Raw genomic sequence first — 6,000 nt, 5'->3', positions numbered from 1 at the left:
CAACTTCTGTAAAAGAACAGCATCAGAACCACTAGATCCAAGGATTTAAATTTTGCTTCTGGATGTAAATAAAACATGTTGGGAAGACAGATATGTCTCTCAGCGGATCCCATGCTCTGGAACAGGCTCTCCTTCCATGTGAAGCAGTTTCTATCCCCAACCCTATTTGAACGTAACTTTCACTAATGGCTTTGGCCTGCATGTCTCAGACAGAAGCAGACAGTAATGCCCAAACTAACATGCACCCCCATAACTTCTAGAAACTTCACAACTAACATACTCCCTCTTAATAAATGTCCACGATACATAGGGACGCAACTAAGTTGGATTGCACAGCTAGGCTTATAAAGGTCCTGGTGGTCATTAACTTAGTAAATACCTAAGAACGTATGTGAAGATTGTATAACAGAAAACAGTATAAGCATTATTACCAATGATACGAGCTGGCTGGCCATCTGAGGGTCATACCTGAAGTTGGTATATACGATTATTGCCTATAAATAAGGTTGAATGTCAGCCTAAAAATCCAACCTTATCAGATGAGCATCTAAAGGTTTGTTGGTCTATAAACAGCTCCTTTCTCAGGCTCTAACACAAAAAGTTAATATTGTGATTGTAGGTTTGGCAGCAATGCTGCCAACAGGCACAAGGGCAATTTCTTGCTTGCTTCCAAAGCTTCCACCTCAGGCCTTCCCATATGGGCCAAACACATATCTTTTCTACTCATTTCCTCGGTGGCCTAGTGACTGCATTATCCTGCTAGTATCTGCCCTGTGTATTTGGTGCTGGCACAATGTATCCCCCCTCCTTTCTCCCAAGCTGCACAAATGTGACTGGCCATCACTATGCTTGCAGATCCAGCTGACTAACCGGACACACTGTATAGTTCATGATGATCTGGACATGCTTAAAGGATCACTGCCCCTACACAGGAAGTACAAACCTGAATGTGTGTGAACCTGTTGCTTTTTGTGGTTGTCTTCAAAATACTGAACAGTCTGTGAATCGTGGTTGTCTTCAAAATACTGAACAGTCTGTGAACCATGATGGTTTTAACTATTTTCAAAATTTCAAGCCGTCACTGCAGCCATACCTGCAATGCTCGTGAACCACTAATCTCATCATAAAGGATACAATACTGAATCATATCAAAACAGGCATTTGAGATAATACTACCTACAAAATAGAATATGGGGAATAAACTATCAGCTTTGATTCTTAGAAGTTAATAATGCATAAAAAGAAGAAAGTATGTAGTACAGCGAGCTGCATCAATGCATAAAAAGAACAAAGGACACAGAAGACAGAGTTGCTTTCAAGGTAAACAAGTGATCCAGAAGGATGCTTTGTTATAGTAAAATCTTAAATATGCTTCACACTCCTACTGACACTGTTAACAGTTCCCTGGGGATACAGTCCTTAACATACTGAAAACAAATTACGAGAGTGAATAAATGAATACAAGGGATATTTGCAACACTTACACATTTCAGCATCAATTGATTAAATTAGTCCATCAGTATCTTAACAAGAGGGTTGACAAAAATGCAAAGGATCACAGGTAAACACTATGCTATCAGTCTGCAGACTATTAAAAGCCTAGTCAATAACCAAAGGTCAGAACCAAACCCTGTACCTTATATCTGTAAGGTAAAGACCTTTGTTATTACGCCAACCCCACCTGAAAAAAGGGTTTACGGGTATGTGGAAGATTAAGCAGACTAAGGAAAGATATGTGTGCATAAAACATACACAGAACTAAAATAACAGGTATGTACCCATCATGTCACCTGATCTTGCAAGAAACTCTGCAGAAAACCGCTGCTGGACTTTCCTTTTCAGGTATCTCCTAGCTTGGCATAACTCAAACTCTTGAGGTTCCATGCCTTGGGGGCATGCATGAGGTCTGTGCTGGTTAGAAGGATCCACATCGGAGCTCCTCAGTTCAGTTCCTATGTACTGAGCAAGCACCTATGAAGTACATAAACAAGAATACTTTTCTATACCAGCCGAACGTAAGGAAAATTTGCTGAAGAAGACAGAAAGTATGCTGGTAGTTGATGGAAGAAGGAACTAGTTCAGCCTGGGATAGTGTAGGAGCAGAGCCAGGTTTTACTTATGTAGTCTTTTAACAACAGTTTGAAGTTGGAAAGGTTAGAGAAAAGATCTAATTTGCAGAGGGACAGAATTTTTAGTGACAGAGTATACGTGTATAGACTTTAGCCAGAGGATTTGTATATGCTGAGAAGACACTGTTCATTAGATCGAAGTAGTCTATTACTGTGATAAGAATGGAGAATAGGAATATAAAATATTGCATAATAACTATAAAAATCAATCAGAGGAGATTAGAAAGGATTGTGAAGAGAGATTGGATAAGTAATTCACAAAAACAACGGGAGGATATATGTATGTCTCCCAAATATGCAGCAAAACTGGAGTAATTAGGGAAATTATTTTTTTGAGCTATGATACAGAATCGGAATTGCCTAGACATAGTAAGGTCTTGCTGAGTCTTAATTATGATGGCTGCCACAAAAAAGCAATTACTAGAAAATGGAAATCAAAGTCTAAACCAAAGGAACAGAGATAAAACAACTGCAACTTTGATCTTTAGCAAAGGGTAGGAGCAAATTACATAGGAAAAATGGGAATTGTGGGATCAATACATGCAGAGGAGAAAAGGTTTAAAAGAAAACCGGATTTGAATGAGCCATTTAATGGCTGACTAACAATGACTGGATATGTTAAAAGTGATGTGTAATGTTTGCAGCTATAGTTGTTTCGGCATGGTTTGGAATGTATAATGTTTGCAACTGAGATTGTGTCACTACGGTTTATTTTCATTTATATAAATGTAACATGGCCTATTTCATACACGGATAGATGTTTCCTGTTTTTTAAAAAAAGTGTTTTTGAAAGCAAGCAGACTAAGAACAAGACAAAATGATGAAATCTATATGTTTGACTGATAACTGGACAGATCATAAGTGATGTATGTCTGCAATGAAAATAGGTCAATATAGTTTGTTTTCATTTATATAAATGTATGATTGCCTACGTCATAACTGATAATTTAATAATGATGTTTCTTTAAAAAAAAAAAAAAAAAAAAGAAGATAAATTCAAAAACAACTTTGGGCATGAATAATGGATTCGTGCCCAACACAAACTTGTCCTTGTGAAAAAAACAGGTAGGGCTGGTCCATCATGAGAGCATGCAGCTCAGAGACTCGCCTTGCAGATGTCAAAAGGCTGTTTTACTCACTATTGCTCTGAGTAATGAAGCATAAATCAGCCAGATAGACAGGTTCAAAAGGAGACCAAGTCAATTTTTTAAGAACAAAGCTAAGATCCCAGGGATGAGAAGGAATTTGCTTTTGAGGGGATCACACAAGCAACACACTTTTCGTAAACTGGCCACAAAGACAGAAAAACAGGGTGATCCATGAGCAAAAAGGTGAAATGGCTGCAAGATAGACTTTGATAGAAGCACATGACAAACCATCTCTAAGTAGCTCACATAAATATTTCAAAACTAGAGGGGTCAAAACCCTTTCAGAACCTCTGTTATTGGCTAGGCACCATCTAGAAAACCTCATTCAATTCTAAATGTATGCTTTTCTAGTTGCAGGTTTTCTTGTCTCCTTAAATGCTTGCTGCACATCCTCATAGAACAAGTGCCTAAAAGGTATCAAAATAGAATCATCCAGGCTGTCAGTTGCAATTGCTCTAAACTGGGGTATATATACCATTTGTCCCTGAAACTGTGTGAGCAGATCCAGTCTGCGAGGAAGCTTGTGGTAATTACCCTTGGCAAATTCTATTAAAAGGGAGGATCAACTTTACCTGGGACAAAAGGGGATTACACCGTAATGATCTTTGGTAATTCTTTCTGAATATTTACAAGTACCTTGGGAATCACTGAAGGGTGGAATACATACAGGAACATTCACAGTCATGGGAATGATAGAACATCTGTCTTCCAAGCACGGCTGCAAGGCTGTCTTGAACAGACTTCTTTCAGTTGTCTGTTCTGAAAGGAGGTAGACAGACCTACTTGAGGTGTTCACCACATCTGAATCATGTCCTGGATGACTTGTACACAGAGCATCCACTTGTGAGGGTCTGTCCAGGATGTGCTTAGTCTGTCTGCAACTGTGTTTTGCTCTGATGGAATGTACGAGGCCTGAAGAATCACAGAATCTCTAGAACCAGCTCCAAGGCAATCACTGCCAACTGGCAGAGAGTATGACTTTGTAACCCCTTGCTTTTTCAGGTACCACATCATGGTAATGTTGTCTGTGACCAATAGAAGACGGCCCACAGTCTATAAGTGGTGAAGAATTTTTAAGGCATGAATTACTACCAATGTCTTTTTTACATTTATGTGCTTGTGGCACGTCTTGAGGACCCTACAAGCCTTGCATTTGAATTCCCATGGACACTGCTCCCCGCACATTTGAAGAGTCCATCTGGGCAGACTGGACTGTGGTCTAAAGAGGGGAAAGTGAGTTTTGGATTCAGAGAGAGTTGATCCCACCACCACTGCAGTTCCTGCTTCACAAATCTCAGTACCAGTACCTGCAAATCCAAGGGATGAAGCTGCTGGGTCCAACAATTCTTCAAGTACTGTTGAATTTTTCTCTTCTGTAGTCTAGCTAGTACCATGAGGTCTAGAATTTTGAGGAACTCTCTTCCTGAGCTCACATCTAGAATAGAGAAATCCAAGAAAATGTCCTAATAAGTCAAAACTTTGTCTTCTGGCAGGAAGGCTATATCCTTTTTACTGTGTCAAACACCTGAATAAAACAGTTTGTTGAGGGGGTGTGAGGATGGACTTAAGATTCAATTTGAAGCTCAGCTGGGAAAGGAGGGATGTGACCCTCTTTAAGGACTCAATGTACCTGGATGCAGAATCTTCATAAATCAGCAAGTTGCCCAAATAAAGAAAAATTTGGATGCCTAGGATTCTGCAATAGGCAACCACTGCGGCAGACACTTTGTAAGCAATCTAGATATAGCAAATATTGCAAAGGGTAACGCAGAAAACTGATAATATAAGCGAGACACACCAAATCTCAAAAATTACCTGAAACTGGGAGCAAAAGGAATATGATAAGCATCCTTCAGATCTAGAGTCACCATGAAACAGTGGTCTGAAAGCAATGCTAGAACCAACTGTAAGGTAAGCATTTTGAATTTCAGAAAGCAGGGCTAAGAATGTTTAGAAAGGACAAACCTAGGAGAGGTCTCCAGGACTGTCAGAATACTGGTACCAGAAAGATTCTGGAGTAAAATCCTTTGCCTCTGTGCATTACAGGCACTGGTACTATGACCTTTGCTTCTACCATGTGATGGAGCACTGGGGGAAACAGCTGTTTGGCTTGGTGGGTGTGGGGGATCTGTTCCAAAAGGGGTAGGAGTTTCTATCCACTGCCAAGTGTATCAGTTATTCTCAGGACCCATTTGTCTGACACTATTTGCAGCCAGGATGCAGGGATGGGACAGAGCCTGGGGGAAAGAGAGGAAAGGGGGGTCGGGGTGCTCTGTGACTTGCCACAGTCATGCTTTTGCAGGGTGTTGATCCCAGAAAGGAATCCATCTTGTCTGATGTTTAATTATCTTCCTGCCATTTCCTTTTGTATGTCTGACTTTTACTTTGCTGGGATTTTTGTTTGTTCTGCCCACAGAAGGAAGATGCTTTGTTTGGGAAGAATGTGGGTACATGAACCATCCTCGATACCTCGTGCATTAATTTGCCCCATCATCCCACTGTTTGAGAATATGTGTAACAGAAGAGACAAACTCCAATTCAGAACTTAAAGGTGCAATCAAAATTTTGGCTTTTAAATCATTAGAAAAGAGAAGTTCTGATTAAGTAACCAGACAAACCACCATAATACAACAGGAGCAGCAACATTTCTCAAGACTGTGTCTGCACATTCAAAAACACCTTTCAAAGAATGTTTAGAAACTTGAGACAAATTAGAAACAAAT

The 6,000-nt window shown here is 39.9% G+C and overlaps 1 protein-coding gene across 2 annotated transcripts in view; it reads right to left on the bottom strand.

Moving 5' to 3' along the window:
* MRPS9 (mitochondrial ribosomal protein S9) overlaps positions 1-6,000 on the bottom strand; it is a 1,235,001-nt gene that overhangs the window by 72,594 nt on the left and 1,156,407 nt on the right. The window lies entirely within an intron of this gene.

Source organism: Protopterus annectens, chromosome 5.part0 (assembly GCF_019279795.1).
Source record: "Protopterus annectens isolate FY-2018-M chromosome 5.part0, PAN1.0, whole genome shotgun sequence".
Taxonomy (NCBI): domain Eukaryota; kingdom Metazoa; phylum Chordata; order Ceratodontiformes; family Protopteridae; genus Protopterus; species Protopterus annectens.
This window is presented reverse-complemented; position numbering and strand designations above follow the sequence as displayed.